Source organism: Bombus affinis, chromosome 3 (genome assembly GCF_024516045.1).
Source record: "Bombus affinis isolate iyBomAffi1 chromosome 3, iyBomAffi1.2, whole genome shotgun sequence".
In the NCBI taxonomy this organism is placed as follows: Eukaryota; Metazoa; Arthropoda; class Insecta; order Hymenoptera; family Apidae; genus Bombus; species Bombus affinis.
This window is the reverse complement of record NC_066346.1, coordinates 17851795-17867721: the sequence shown is the minus strand read 5'-3', so window position 1 is coordinate 17867721 and position 15927 is coordinate 17851795. Positions and strand designations below refer to the sequence as shown.

Here is a 15927-nt window from a genome sequence, read left to right as displayed (position 1 = left end):
TGTTCAGTTGTCGATACAAAAAATGTTCTCAAATTGGTTCTGGAGTATTATCTTCGTGTGTGGTTATCGTGCATTAGACAAAGTTCTCCCCTTATAATTTAACACGCGTAACATAAAAGTTTGTAACTACGTTTATACGTTTTACGTATATGCAAGGCGATAGGAACGCAAAGCTAAACCAAGCTATCGATAGATTTCACGCCCAAACGAATATCAGATTTATGCCATAAGGTCGCGGATCAACATATGTGGAGCGATGGATCAAGTACCTATCGTATATTAGCCGTTATTACCTTTTCACCTTTTTACTGGTACAAACGTTCGGCCGACATTCTCTCTGTTATGTTGGTAGTTATTAAAGCAGTTGAGGTTATCGCGTCAATGGAACCAGCGTTTGTTCACCATTTGCACGACTTGGTCAGAGGACGTAGCAATCAGCGTTTTAAAGAGAATTTCCGGGGTACATGGAACGCCGCGGTACAGAGAGTGACGCGATGCGGCATAGTAGCGCACAGTCTATCGGAAAATTACGAAAGCAGTTAATATTTCTCGGCAAGGCTCAATCGGTTTCCACGAGATGGAATACGACGAATTAGCAAACAGTTGCGGGACGCTTACTCGAATCACAATGCTTGAGGGATCACGATAGTGCTATTATTTAGCTACCCTAGCTGTCACTTCATATTTTAATTAACGGAATGCCCGTGGAATTACCAACAATCAGTCTGAAAATACCTATTAACTGAAGCATCGGCGTCAGCATCTGCAATTAATGTAGCGCAAATACATATCTAGTTCGTTTGTAGCTTGGATTGTACATTGATCACCGACCTTTTCGAACGCGATTTCGATGTAGGTCCGATTCTCCCCTATCTTCGCAATCTTCTCGATGTCATTACAGAATTCGAATCGAAATCACGTTTAAGTGTCCAAGTATCGTCCATCAATTCTTATCTTTTGCTCCACAGAGTCATAACTTTCTTGCGATTTGTGCACTCGAGTACGATCGAACGCAGACCAGTTATTGGAGTTTCCTTTCTCGAATAAAGCTACCGAAGAACGACTGTAATACCGAGGCGGTCGTTCCCATGACACGATGTTTTCGGAGTTCTTTTACAAGCGTGCGGTCACATCGATGCCGAACAAGGCCGCATGACGTTTTCGATTCATTTGGTGCTGTTCGTTAGGTGCGTTTTCAACAGCAGGCTCTTCCTTTTTCGCTCGACTGTTTGGCTCTGTCTCATAAAAGATATCAAGTAGGAAGGATCGACGATCGAGCGTAAAATCGTCTCCGATTGTCTGCGAAGGAAACCGCGCATTCTTTCTCTGATACTACTAAACTCGTGAACGGCAGCCTGGACAGTCGACATTCAACGACTCGTCGCGTGATCGTTAAAGGGAAAAAGTACGAGGGTTTGGTGAACAGGAAGAGCCATCGTTCGAAGACGGCGAATCCATCGTTAGACTTTATTGCATTCGCTTGGAATTGACAGTTGCCGATAATACCGACAGAATCGTGTATTTGTCTAAGCTATTTCGAGAGTATTCCAATTGTCGGAAAATCGTTTAGAACAAACGCAAATTAGTTGAAATGGATCCTTTAAGGTACGATATCTCGTCAATCCGTAATGCTTTGGAAACTATTCTAGATATTTGTTTATGTCGAAACTGTGCTTCGACATAAGTATTATCGATAATTAAGCGACGTTAATGGTGTAATTAAGTGCACCGCGCATGGGATTCTACACTAATTCGAACGCAGCCGAACGATCGTCACCAAGGTGTAACCAAGCGGTGGTCGGTACCTGGTCGCAAAAAAAGCAAAAGCGTAAAAAACGAGCTGGCGGCAAAAAGGTGGTTTTGACTAAACTGTAATGCACATACGGAGTAGACCAGGAACTGATAACAGTTGGTCGTTGGCGATTCTCAACTTTCGATGCGCGCAATCTCTATTAATTTTCTCTATTTTTCCCAACGTCTACTCCTTTTAGACGCCATCCTCGTGACTTCGTACACGACGTTCATGTACGATAGACGACGTGATCCTGTTGGCTCGCAACATCGTGTGTAGATAATCATAGGGCCGCGTGGCTGCGTCGATTGCGGTTTCTGTGCCCGGGGATGCGATGTCAAGCATTCTAGCTAACGATCGATCGTGTCAGCCAATTTTAATTAAGTTTACTCATATACCATGATGGCGAGTTATAAAAGCACCTTGACAGACTACGCGATACACTGTTGAAACACTGTTTCTTTACTTTCGCGTACAGTAACTAAATTCAGTTCCTCCGATTAGATTTCATCTTCTGTTTTTCGTACAGTTAGTTTTCGACTTGGTCTGTTACCGTCTACCCTATTGTGTTACAACGAAGGATTGATATCGATAGAGAAGTAGATAAACCGATGTTTGTTAATTTGTCCGTCCCCGTATATTCATAGCTATGTATCATCTTCCGCATATATTGCGACGTATGTATCTATGCAAAACGGGTAGCGCCAAATCTGCGAATCGTTCGTTATCGTTGATTCGGTGTAGGATTGTTGTTTCCATTCGTCCTCCCTGTATAGGTAGTCTTTTCTTATCCTTGTTTACTTCATTCTTACCGTCGTAAGAGTCAAATTATAGTAGGTATTAGTTAGATACAGATTCAATATAGTCGATTCGCATTAATTTTGGTAAATGTTGGGAAGGGTAAATGGGTAAGAGCTGACAGGTAAATTAGATAACTAAACTAGATATGAGTATCTTTTACCTCATAGCTACTTTAAGTAATTTCTTTGCCGACTTTCGTTACTTTGCATGTAAATACAATGTCGAAAATTACTTTCACCTTGGACAGAAGTGCAAGTCCTCTCGCAGTTTGGTAGTATTGGGTTGTATGACATTTCACGAATACAGATTTATAGGTAGAATCGTTCGAGATGATCTCTCTACAAAATGGCAATAGATTCATCGATGTGTTTACGGACAGGACAGATTTATAGAGGCGAAAGTTTTGCATCGTTCCACACCGAAGAAGCTATGATGACGTTGAAACTATCGATAAAACGATAACGTTCTAGCTGGCAATACACCGATCGTGACAGTTTATATAGATCATTCTTGTTATAAGGTCAATTGATTACGAGCATAACCCGTGATATATGTCTTTCGTCTGTCATCAATCTCGCAAATGTATTTGCATACGTACATTGTCCTCAATGATCCGCGATGGTTCGAGTCACCGCTTGATGAAGCGATTAACTTACGAAATGGTACCTAAATTGCTTACGAGAAGGACGCTGGTCGCGATGACGCCATTCTGAATGCAGCCTTTATTTCGGTCCACCCTCTTGTTCCCCAAGCGTGATAATCATTCGAATTTCCGGCCTTTCGGCCGTAAACGAATTGGAAAGAGCAGGACAAAGATCGCAAACAAAAACCGTGCGTTGAAACAAGATCGTGTCGTCGCTACGTTGCAACGCCTTCTGACGATCGTGTGACTTTTACTGACGATTTGGGCGACACACCGATTGGACCAATAGGAGGTACAGGAAGAGCATCATTATAGGATTGAAGAGAAAGGGTTACCTCTTCTTCTTGCTCTCCTCCCCTTTGGTTCGTGCCTCTTGGTCATTGTCACGGTCATTTCCAATTAGAAGTTTTAACCGGCATTTCCTCTCGCCTAGCCGGTTTGTTTGTGCGATTTTATTGATCAATGCATTGCTCGCTTCCCAAGTCGTTCCTCTCGCATCACCCTCTACACTTCACTCTTTCGCGACGTTTCTGCCGCTCAGTTGCTATCGATCCGTCCGAATTCGATTAACAGTTGCAAATTTAATTACTTATAACCGCGCTCCTCCTCTCTACATTTTAGTCCCTTTCCTTTTTTTCCATTCTTCAACTTGTTCGCTGTTCCTTTACCGAGAAGAATCTCGAGTCCGATAATTTCTCTTTCCTCCTTTTTTCGTGGTATTTTCTCGATCTTTCTTTCGCCCCCGATAGAGCTTATTTTCGAGACGAATGGAACTTTGCGGGAGTGTAATTGATGGTAACAGTAAACGAAGAGCGAAAAGGAACGTGTTTCTTTCGGGCCCGAACCTGAGTTAAAGTATGTACGCGACTAACTCCTACTATTCAATTTACTATCTCAGAGTTTTATTTTAAGATTAAAATATGCGTCGATAATAGGAAATGTATTTGCCGGAAAAGCAAACGTTGATCTTATATATCCCGAAGACTTTTGATTCTTCCTTCCAAGAACTAAATATGTACATACTTGGAAAGTCAATATCGGCGAATCCATTACTATATTACAATATAGCCAGTCTTGAAGCGCACAACAAATTTACCTTTGCTTTTGCATAGAATTTCGAATAGAGAAGAGTCTCTCTTACTTCGGAATATTTTCGAGGTCGAAAGTTCCGATCCGACTAATTTGATAGACAGAAAATACGGCTAAGCATCGTTTGACGCGGTTCGCCGTGACTCTGCATCCGTCTTCGTAACTTTTGTCAAAGTTATTCTCCTCGTTCAATTAAAACAGACAGCATTGCCTCGCAATGCAAATTACGCGAAACGGAACAGTAAGATAGGCAAGATAAGATATGCAATGGTAAACGCCAACGGCATAATACGCAGGCTGTATTCAAAGCAGACAACAACATAGCCCCCTTAAACAAGCAGCTATTTACACCGATGATATCTGAGGTGGCGAATAGGAATCTCGCGTTAAGATTCGTGGTACCTAGCCAGGATCGTGTCAAGAGGGTGGCTGCCAAAGGCTCCACGGCATGGGTAATATGATTATTCTGCTCTGCCGGATGGCCCGAATCCGCGCGGCAAACTTTAGAAGTTGCGCGCGAGTACCACTCCAAGATAATGAAACGATCCACAAGTTGTCGAGTGTTCGCTACCTTCCTCCTATCTCCCAACCTTTCTTCGACCGTTGGCAACTCCTCTCCTTTTGCTTTGCCTTGTCTCGCCTTGCTTCGCCTCTTTCGAGATAAGCCGAAGAAACGGTCACCATGTCTTTTTTACATTTTGCGGAAAGAATGTTAAATTTCATGACGTTATTCCAACCGTTATCGAAACTCGACAAATTGGCAGATTAGGTTTGTCGTTAATTTACGAAATTTAACGCCGATAACACAGTTATGTTATAATACGCCGTTTGATTAAATCAAACGATCTCCCTACCTTTTGCTACTTGATTTAATAAAGGTCTTGAATAGCGCTGCCTTATTCTCCAACATCTCATTAGCGGTTATTTACCGAGTGAGATGAATGAAAAGTGAATTCAGGGCGCGAGCTTTATGCGCTACGTATTTCTTTATCTTGGGAGAAATGTTATTTCGACCTGTTATTTTCCTATTATGCACGTTTATGATAATAAGCGGCCTCATAAATGCCCCATTTTCATATGTTAATAGCGATTGTGATATCGTTGGGTAACTATTATTCTTCATTACATTCGATAAAGCGTTACTTTTGTTTAGGGGAAACTCGATCTAGCCGGAAGGTAATTTACACGAGTTTATCGTAGGTTACGCGCTCGTTTCCAAATCGTCGCTAAATGATCGGGTCAATTAAATTTTTAAACTTGCTCTTTCGTTTCAATACTTCGGTTACTTTTCCGTAGTAATTTACGTGGTAACCACGGAGATGTGAAGTTTATCGTTCAAATTTATTGGATAACCATTTTCTCTCCACTCGATTCTCCTATATTTCCTATCGTTGTATCACGTAGCGCAAACTTTTGAACAATATTAACGCAGCTTCTCCAATAATTCCCTCGTAAACCTCGACTGTCAGCGACATTGTTTCGCGCCAGTGGGTTTGTTAGCGAGAAACTCGTTTAGTTACTAACTTCGACCCCATCCACTTTGATAGAAGTCTTGGGTTATTCCTGCCTCTAACCTTAGTTTCTACCTTCGCCACTGAACTTACAAGTGACTGCGCACGTATCATTTTCTTTCTCCTTTCTTTCCCACGGTTTGACTCGGCGCTAAGTTTAACGACTGTGACACCCTTCGGCAACGCATATTACTACTCTTTTTCCGTACGTATAACTTTCGGCGGAAAGAAGCAAAGAAAGACAAAACTTAGGGTAAGCTGATGTATCATATCCTGCCCCCTTTTCTTTGTTTGGTCTTAAACAATTCTTTTAAACAATAATGTCATTTGCGCATGGTAAAGCGTCAAAGTGAAAATACGCAACGTGAATGGATAAAGCCTTCGTTAAACTAGGTACAGATGTCTTTACTCCTTATCAATTACATCGTTAATGAGGTAATTCGACGTGAGTCAGTATTATCGGAACCATTGGAAGCTACCCGTTCTTCTTTCGTATCAGAATAGGCCTTTTTAATCGGCTAATGAGCAGTCAGCAGCACGACAAACCAAGTCTTATTAAGGTTTTCGTTCTAAAGTGAAGCTCCTTTCATATTTAGTACAATGAAATCAACTATACGATTACAGAAATGTTCTTTGAAGGATTGTCGAGTAATTTCGTTGGAAAGATTTGGGTTAGGTATTGATAGAATTGGATGGATGTATTAGAATCGAATTCGTGTAAGTAACAAAGCTCTTTGTCGTGGAATACCAAGAGGTTGAACATCTTCCAAGAGCATGGCATCTGAAACGTTCTCTGTACCATTGCCACTGACGTTGATCGGATGGATCGGTCCAATTGCTATCGGCGACCAATGAGATCGATGTATTTATGTGACCCACATGTGCATAATGTGATAGCTCGATCCTAGTCCGTCCTGTGCAGACGTGCCGCGACAGCTGCAGTTAATGCATCGTGAAACACGGCGTTACTATCGCTTGTCTCTATCGAAGACCAAGCGCGATCGCCCGTACATTACCGCAAATCTGCATTGTTGATTATCTGGTTTGATGAAATTGTTACTAAAAAATCTGCTAATCTACGAAAGGCAGTCGGTCTCACCGAATCCTCTTTCGATGATTGCGATTTCGTGTTCTATACACTTTTCTTTTTTTAACGAGCAGCTCGTAAGTCGATAAAAATATCCAAGGGATACTTGTCAGAAGAAAAGAGACGGTCGACGACTCGTCGAACACGGAGTGAACGCACTCCTACTGCGAAAATTCATGATGCCGCGATGTCATGCCATGGTGGTGGGAATTGCGTGACGTATATTGTACGCAACCTAAACAAGATATACGTACAGTACGGTGAATCTTTCATCCCCGGTCTCTATTTTCCGCTACCGGTCTCTTTCTTCGCTTCATTCAGTTATTCGTAATTAGCGAATCCACTGACGCGTGTGGTTGGCGCAATTACGTAACTGACACGTCGACACGTCGGCTCATGGACGAGAAGGGCATTATTTCGCTTAGAATAAAGGGTTCAAACCTTGCGTAAGAAAGAATAGACTACCGCCGCGTAAACGACATCGGTCATTTCAGCTTGATGGCCGGAGTAACGATGGTGGTTTTGTTATACGCGAGGCGAGAGATCGTTTCGACGGCTTCTAAAATTAATGCGATAATGAATTAATGTCGGTAAAATGTAAAAATGCCTAGAACGATGTTTTCTAAACTAACGACGTAAATGACTTCCTACGTTAGTAGGAAGAATAAACTACCTCGTGTATCTCTTGAGTGTCATAATTTCGAGTGAAATGAATAACACAAATCGCGAGAAAACGTACAAATTTATTGCGACAACTTTAACTTGCGTTAGAGGATGAAATTTGAAGGACAGTGTTCTATCATTTTATTCGGAAGATACTTTCCAATTCAAATGGATTATCGCTGCATATTAATGACGAAGGTTCGAGGAAGATCTCGAGCGATTATTTAAATTTGATCTGTTTCATCCATTTCCCTTACTTCTTTCGATGCTTTTCATTCGATTTCGTTTGTGCTTGGGAACGTGGTAGGCAATTCATTAATTAGAGCCTGCACGTCGATAAACTAATCGAGTCAAGACCGAAGTTATCGAGGAAGTCGAGTAAATTGAACTCCGTTACGATTTTTATCGGAGCTTGCGCCGTTTTATCTACACAGAGACTTCTTATTCGCGTATTCGAGAAGAACGATCCTGTTTTCACCATCACGTTGTGTATGCAAATTATTCGCACGAAGTGGCACCATGGAAATCTTCGTTTGGATATTGTAGCGAATAAAGTCGGCGAATGGCAGCGTACCGCGACTGCGTTGTATTCTCAACGAAGACAATAAGACTGCAAGGTGGTCGTTGACGTGTCGTAGTGTAGGTACTGTGGATTTCACGGTCTTGGTTCTGCTATCGGCCCGCGGACTGTACTCGTGTGTCTGGAATTACGGGGAATTGCGTAAGAGCGAATTGCTCGTGTGCGTGAACGCGTGTAATTCGATTTCAAGTTCACGGAGAGAGAAAGCGGATAAACGCTTGCCACAGTACGAGCACACGCGTTATTCTGACTCGTGAGTTCCACGATCAAAGCCAACCAGTCGATTCCTTTGAATTACGTTAGCGATTCGATCTCCCGCGCACATTACTTCGTGCGACTTATCGCGAATATTGCGACATAGAACGATTCTCTTTACGAGTATACCGTTCGACTTGGGACAATTTTTTGTATTGTTCTTGAGAAAAGGTAACAAGTATATTCTCTTGTGGGTATACAGGGAAACATTTTAACGATCCTCTCTGTATTTTATCACGGTTGCTTGCATGCTATAACAAGTAGTTATATGGACGAGTGAGACCGCCATGCCGCTCACCACAGGATTTCTCGTTGTATCATGGGGCGCTATATTTCCTAGCAATGGGTGGTAAAGTTTTTTCTCGGTCCGGGTTATGATATACGTTGAAATCCGAGCGTTTTCTCGCTTACGATCTTCACGATAAAGTTCTAGCTTCTTTATCCGAGATTTATCGCGACTCGCCTGTGAAATTATTAATATTCTCGTTTTTATACGGATGTTTCATAAAATCTTCTTAGAATTCGTTTATACCGTACATTTCATAGAATTGGCACAGTTTTCCTTAGCACTTTACGGATCGTGAAGTACCTTTGATCCGTTTCTAATAAAATCGACCAAGAACGTAGTCATTATAAGCACATAGTCATTATATATCACAGTTGTAATAGAGATTGCGTACTAACGGGTACTCTGTGGAATAAAAATGACCGAAAACCTGCTTCTTCACTAACCATCCTATTTCTGTTCTTCTTTATTCCTAGTAGTATGTAATAAATTTGTTGACTGTTTTACGATACATTGTCGTTCGAGTATGGAAGCCGAGAAAGTGCTATGTCGGCGCACAAGAATCCGTATGTATTTATTCATGATCGAGCCGTGGAGAACTGTAAAAGAACGTAACGAGACGCTCCTGTGGTGTGGTTGGCATTTACACGGGAAATTATGAAGAATATTGCGAGCAATGTAAGAAACGTGACGATATAACGTATCTACCGAAATCACGAAAGTCTCATTTGGCAAAAATATCGCGTGGCACAAGCATTTACTATTCGCGATGACTTGCGTGCAACCCTCAGCCGGTTTTCTGATTCTCGAGCGCAGCCTAATTAACGAGCGTACGTAACGCGTGTAATTAAAGGGAGGGGGTAATACATTTGCCAGACGGCGGTATCACGAAGAAACGACAGGAAAACTAGGTAGTGCCACCTCTTAATGGCCCTTCCTCGCATGCTCTCGTTGGATACGCGTTCGTAAGTGTGCGAACGTTACAGTACGTGAACACGCGTGGGTTATAAAGCCACCATTTCGGGGTTCGTTGTGGGGCTCTTGCTGCCGCATAACTTGGAATTTCCGGCTGCTTCGAACACTAACGAAATTCTATTCACCGTGGTGCTTTCGGTATTTGCATCTTTATTCTATTCGACCGTGTCGTTCGCCCACGTCCGTCTTTCATCTTTCGGCCGTGCAAAGTTTTACTACGGACGGAAGATGAAATCCATAATTTTGAATAAAAAAGATTGCGGTGGTGCCTAATCGGATATTCGAAAGGTGGTGCGCGCTGTAAATTATGCATTCTAATGTTGCACGCGTGAACGCGTGCAAGTGTGCGAGTGTACGCGCGGACAAAGGGACGCGTGAGAGGTGCTGTTGATTGCCTTGTGTCCGCAGGGTCTATCGATTCTTGTTCGGCCGAGAATTGAGAGATTGATCGGGAAAAAATTCCGATCTCTGATTCTGTCCGTCCACGTGACATTACCTGGGTTCATTCGTTTCGATGAACTGTCATCTCACAGGCTTTAATTTATGACATGCTCTTGACACGGCCAGTATTAAAATCCATAATGAACGAGCAATATGTGCACTTCGTGACTAATCATAGTCAAGCACTCTGCAACATTCGTTCAAATATAATTTTCGTTGCGTCGAATTCCCGGGCTGTTTTAAATGGACGATGTTCTTTTCAAGTAGGGGAATTAATATTCTGGAGCACGCAATGCGCTACAAGATATCATCATTTTACGTAGTTAATCGTCAGCCCATGTGAAACACTTGTGCTTACTTCCCTTTCCGTTCAGTTTATTCCACTGTTATTTCCTACTAGCATGCGATTATTACCGAACAATCATAATTTGGAAAAAGTCTCGGATAGAACGCGTATTAAGAAAAGAACGATTAAAATAACATGCTTTTTCCTGGACAAATTTGTTATCCTTTTGCGAGAGAAATATCAAATCGGAAAAAGGTGTTTAAAAAGTTTAAACAAGTGAGACAAACTATGGAGAGCCAGTGGCAATCAACAACAAACAAAAGCAGATACGTTACATATTCTTTGCCGTTTTTAATGTATCCTTCATATTAATAACGTTTTATGTTTTTTTTTTTGGCATGCGTGCCTTTTTATCATACGGAATCAAAACTTGCTATATGTACATAATTTTCCCTGGCGAACTAAAATTATCATCGATGAAATGGACGATTTTTTTCATGATTCTCGCGGATTTCTCGATGATTCATCATTTCGATAAATATGTAAATACTCTAAGACAATTTAACAAATTTGATAGTATCTGAATATATCGATTGTTTTCACAAGAATCTCTGCCGCGAAATTGCGCGTTTTCTGTCTCGTGGTTACTAAAAAGCTTTAAACGGCTTTATGTATGAAAAAAGAGAATTAATTAACAGCAAGACATAATGTTCTTTTTGCACGCAAGTCGACTAATCATCTGTTTTACACGGGTTAAAGCGATAAAATCATCTCGAGTCGGTTTCTTCTGTGTCGTTCTTTCTTTCTTCCTTTCCTCGAATATCAAGTTTCCTTTCTAATTATTCGCGCATCTTTGCGAACGTTTGAAATGTAAAATTATTCCTAGGTAATGTACTCTATCCTCAAAAGGCCAAGCGTATCTTGAGGTTGTGCAGAAAACTCGGACTAAAAGCGGGAGTTTTAATCAGTTAGATGCTCGAGAAGAAACTTAAAGGACGTTGCTACGATTATTGCAGACAATGGACAATGTTTCAGTTGCGACTGGATGAAACGAAAGGTTTCTCGGTTTTTCTTCGCGATATTAATAAATATATACCAATTAATATTTGGAACATATACTTATATGTAGTACATCTAAAATAACGCAAACTTCTTTTGTGTTTCAGATTTCAAACCGTTAGCAGAGAGATTCGTCGACGAGTCGGAGCTACGCGAATCAGTAAGTTTCCTTCTTCTATACATTACGATTACGATTATAAACTATAAACCACGTGTTTGTAAAAAATTTGGAATAATCAGTGTCTGTCGAATTCACATATTCCGTAATATTCACAGCGACACAAAAAGTTTTCTACTTAAAGTTAACCGTTCGTATGTTTTTCTAATGTATAAGCATGTGTGCACATGGATAATTTCGTTGTGGCATAATTGATGCAAAAGAATTTGACGTACTTCTGGTTGAAAGTGCACTCTCGTATTCGAATGTATTATCAAAGTCGTATCTGTCACGGTGATTGGAAGATTCTTTACGAGGAGAAAAAGAAACACGAAGAAAAGAAAGCGGAGAAGAAGAGGATACGGAGAGCGGAGGAGAAGTTAGCATTCCTTCTCACGGACGAGTTCACTGTAATTTTCAACTATTCACTTGCTTGCTTTTACGTCTCCGTACCGCCTCCGCATTGCGATGGAAAAACTCGTCTCAGTTCAGAGTAAGGGATGTATCGAACCAAAGGAACCTACCTACATCGAGGTTTTGTCGTCCACTTTGATACATTCCGCTTCTTTCGCCATTTAAATCCCTTATCTTTTTTAAAAGAATTTAACATTATGCACAAACATAGGTTCAACCTTACTTTAGAATTATGTTGTATCTCACATATATGTACTCGTCACTGACAAAATTTACCTCTAACTTGATCGCGATGCGTTTATTCGTTTTCTTTGGTTCTTATTCTCCTACCTCGTTCGCCAACATCAACGATAAAAAAGAAACGAGAGAAACATATTTTTACTGCATCGTACTATTCGCATACGAACAAGTTGCCTACCGTCATGATGAATACAAGCATCAGAGATGCGGCAGGCGAAAAAATCTCGGTAGAGTTGGCGAGTTTAATTGAAATCAAGCCTGCATTGCCAGGATGTTCTTTTGGTGTAAATAGACACGCTCTCCAGATGAAAAGAAGAATAGGCCCATTTAGATGTAGATGAAGTACTGCACGATATCAGCATCGAGTAAATTTAGCGTTCAAATCGTGCTAGACTATTCCTGTAACTGCGTTTAGCTGTTTTTGCCATTTCGTTGTACTTTTGCATTTCACGCTTTCAAATTATGCCAAATTATTTTACCTTTTTCTGGGACTCTTGGCTACTACTGTTCAGTAGATTAGGCGAATCTTGCAAAGGACTGAACACAAATTTAAACGAATTTTAACGAGTTAGCTAGAGAAACGGTATTCTGTGTATCGAGCAAGCAGGTGTATTGAATTGTCGATATAGCTTGTTCATTCTCTACTATCGTCACGGCGTTATGGTACCACCGTTAAAATCCGCGACAGCCAGCACGTTATGTGTGCACAATTTTATTATTTATCGTAGGGTTTTTACAACAAAATAACAAAAAAACTTTCTAACAAAAATTGTTATCTTCTGGTACCGTCAGAGCGCATGGATTTACACGCCAGAATTTATAGCAACTCATATTCATCCGCACGTTATTGCCTTGTCTTTTTAGCATTCACCGAAGCAAGAGAAATCCTGAAGATGGAAGGTTCATCGATATTGCTTTCCTTCCATTTCTTTATCGCGAAACGGGTCTTTCCCGAAGTCTTTGTCGATTTCGGTTCATCGTTGCATTCCCCGTCACTTCTGTTCGTTTCAGCGCACCTCGATTTTTCTCCCGGCGTTCTTTCTTTGTCGCGTTCCACAGCAGTCGATAATACGGGTGATATATTAAAGTAGAACTATATTGTGTCGAATATACGTGGAAGGTGTAGAACGATCGGTTGATCCCAAGAAGGAGAGGCGAGGAAAGCTTGGAAACGCCTATACCTGGTTGATGTGTGCGACGGTAGGATGATGGCCTTGATCGTTTTACACGCTGATTTTTCCGACTCTTTCGATTCCTCCCGTGACATTCGTGAAATTCATTCGCGACAGATCCGCGATCTACCATGATATCGTCGACCCGATTCAACTTGACGTTCTTCCGCGCGATGCTCGATGATGATTCGTCTCTCTTTTCATCGGGCTTTTTCCAACTTCGTTGCCGTTTCTCGCATGCCGTACAGTAGCTACTTCTGTCGAGAATCCGATGCACGCAGAAACATGTGTTCTCAGTCGTGAGAGTGCTATTCACTCTCGGTATTTCTACCGCGGAAAGGCGGAAGAATGGTTGGCTTCCGCATGTCGAAAACTTTTGCGAATTTAAGCAGCTCTAATTGTAAACTTATAGGTCGGTAACAGTGGCCTGAGGCGTGTTAATAATACCGTTTATATTACTGGCGTAAAGCGTTTTCGACGTTCCACTGGAATTCGCGAGATCGCGATACGAAGCTAAAATTCTCTGGATGGCTTGGATTTAATTTAACGACTCGCTCAGCGATCGTACGCTATATTCACCGGAATATCTTTATATTCACTTCCCTGAGCGAACAGTTAAACCACCACTCCAGCAACGTTACTTCCATTCCCATCGACGAACCTTCCGAGTTTACATCTCGATCCTTTCCTACGTCGCTTCGCTACGCGCAAGTACACGACCGTTGTAGATAAAGCGAACTTTATATAATACTCGAAAACCACGGTATATATAAAATACAAAAGTGAACTTCTGCTCTCTCTCTCTCTCGTTTGTTCATATTTTACAATCCTCCGGCTGACGTCGTCGAGAGCGGCTCTCTCGGAGTTGGCAGCAACGAGCTTCTGTTAAGTCGTTTGCGATGACGAAATCTTATCGTTTAGTTTATTCCACTGCTACCACTAATCCGGTTAGTGTTCGAAGAAAGGAAACCCAGCGAAAATGAATAGGGAAAACGTAAGAAAGATGGGTGAAATTTAAATCCATTCTCGTCGTTCGGTCGTATATTTTCGAGTTGTTTTACGTGAGGTATTAGAACTTTGCTGACCGACAAATTGCGAGACATTGATACGTTGAAAAGCAAGATGGCGCTTTCAGTATCTAATTTTAGAAATTCACGAACAAGCCAACGGCAGCAATTGATATAGCGTGAGGTAACAAGTAATGCCCATTCCTGAAGATATTTTTGCAAAGACTCGCATGTGGAAAATCTCGCGTTATTCACGGCACATCTGGGTGTATGCACATATTACATTTCTGCGTAAGGGATACGGGTATGCTTGTACCGACTAGGAGATGGTGCAGGAAAGGGTGCGGAATGGAGCTCTTTTAGAGCTAAGTGTACCCAGCCCTTGAAGCGTCTCGTTTGCCGTTTTACAGCACCGCCGCGTTCGAACCAAGTTCTCCTCGCTGAAAAACTGAGATCTTGCTTAGAAAATACATCGTTTTAGAAAATATCGATCAATTATGTATATAATATCGCGCAATTATAGAGGTTCGTGTGAATAGAAAGTATTTGCTGTCGTTAAAACGGAAGAACAGTATGAACGCCGAGCGTTTAAACCGCGGTTGTTGATAGAGATGAAAGATACTTGGAATTAGAAATTGGTAGAAATTGAAAGACGAAAGCAAAGCCAAAGCATACCATTACGTGGAAATTGATCTCGAAGCTGGAACCCATTCGATCGATAAAGTACAAAGCGGTGTTCCTTTAAGAAATGAATCTTCTCGCGATATAACGTCGTTGCTAAGTATGTTGCGCCACGCTTGGACCGGAGCAAGGGTAAGGTTAAGTTAAAGATATGGCAGAAAATTGCACTTATCCGAAGTTAAGTGCACGTCGCGCTTAAAACGACTCCCCAGATGGTTTGCAACTCGATGAAACACCCCGGGGCGCTGAGAAACGAGAGTACCAATAAGTTTCGCGAATCGGATGTCGAGTAAATTGTCAAAGAAGCGTCGCATATGCAGCCTTCTCGGATAGAATCGTCTCGACTCGATGTTCTGGAGGGAACCATTGGTGGCGTAGGATCGACGTAGGTAAGAACGTCGATATGCGCGCGAAATTTGATACATGCACGAGCAAAAGTATCGTGTCGCTTCACCGCGTCTAAAGGAGACGAAAGTGAGAAATAGAAAGCGGAGGGAGCGAGAGAGGAAGAATAATCCAATGTGTTTCCTATGCAAATGGTCACGAGGAAAGGCGTAGGCAAAAATATTCCACGATAGGTTTATCCCTTGTTTTATACATTCATGACGCGCACTTTTATGCATTCACTTTTACGGGCCAGAAAGCGACTTCTTAGCGGAGTTGAGAAGGAAGCGTGCACTGGGCGAGGAAGGTGACTCGAAGTAGGTTGGAGGAGAATGGCTGTCTCGACGTAAATCTGCTGTCATTTCTGTTTCACTTTTCTTTACCCGTCTATCTCTCACGATCGG

The 15927-nt window shown here is 41.7% G+C and overlaps 1 protein-coding gene across 22 annotated transcripts in view; it reads left to right on the top strand.

The window, feature by feature from the left end:
• The window catches only part of LOC126914266 (protein turtle-like), a 152235-nt gene that overhangs the window by 16128 nt on the left and 120180 nt on the right, over positions 1 to 15927 (top strand). For 21 of the 22 annotated variants that reach the window (XR_007709620.1, XM_050717948.1, XM_050717944.1 and 18 more), the window contains exon 2: positions 11576 to 11628. The gene's annotated coding sequence lies outside the window, so the exon portion shown is untranslated. Of the gene's footprint in view, positions 1 to 11442; positions 11467 to 11575; positions 11629 to 15927 lie in introns of those variants that run through there. The other variant, XM_050717937.1, reaches the window with a different exon arrangement.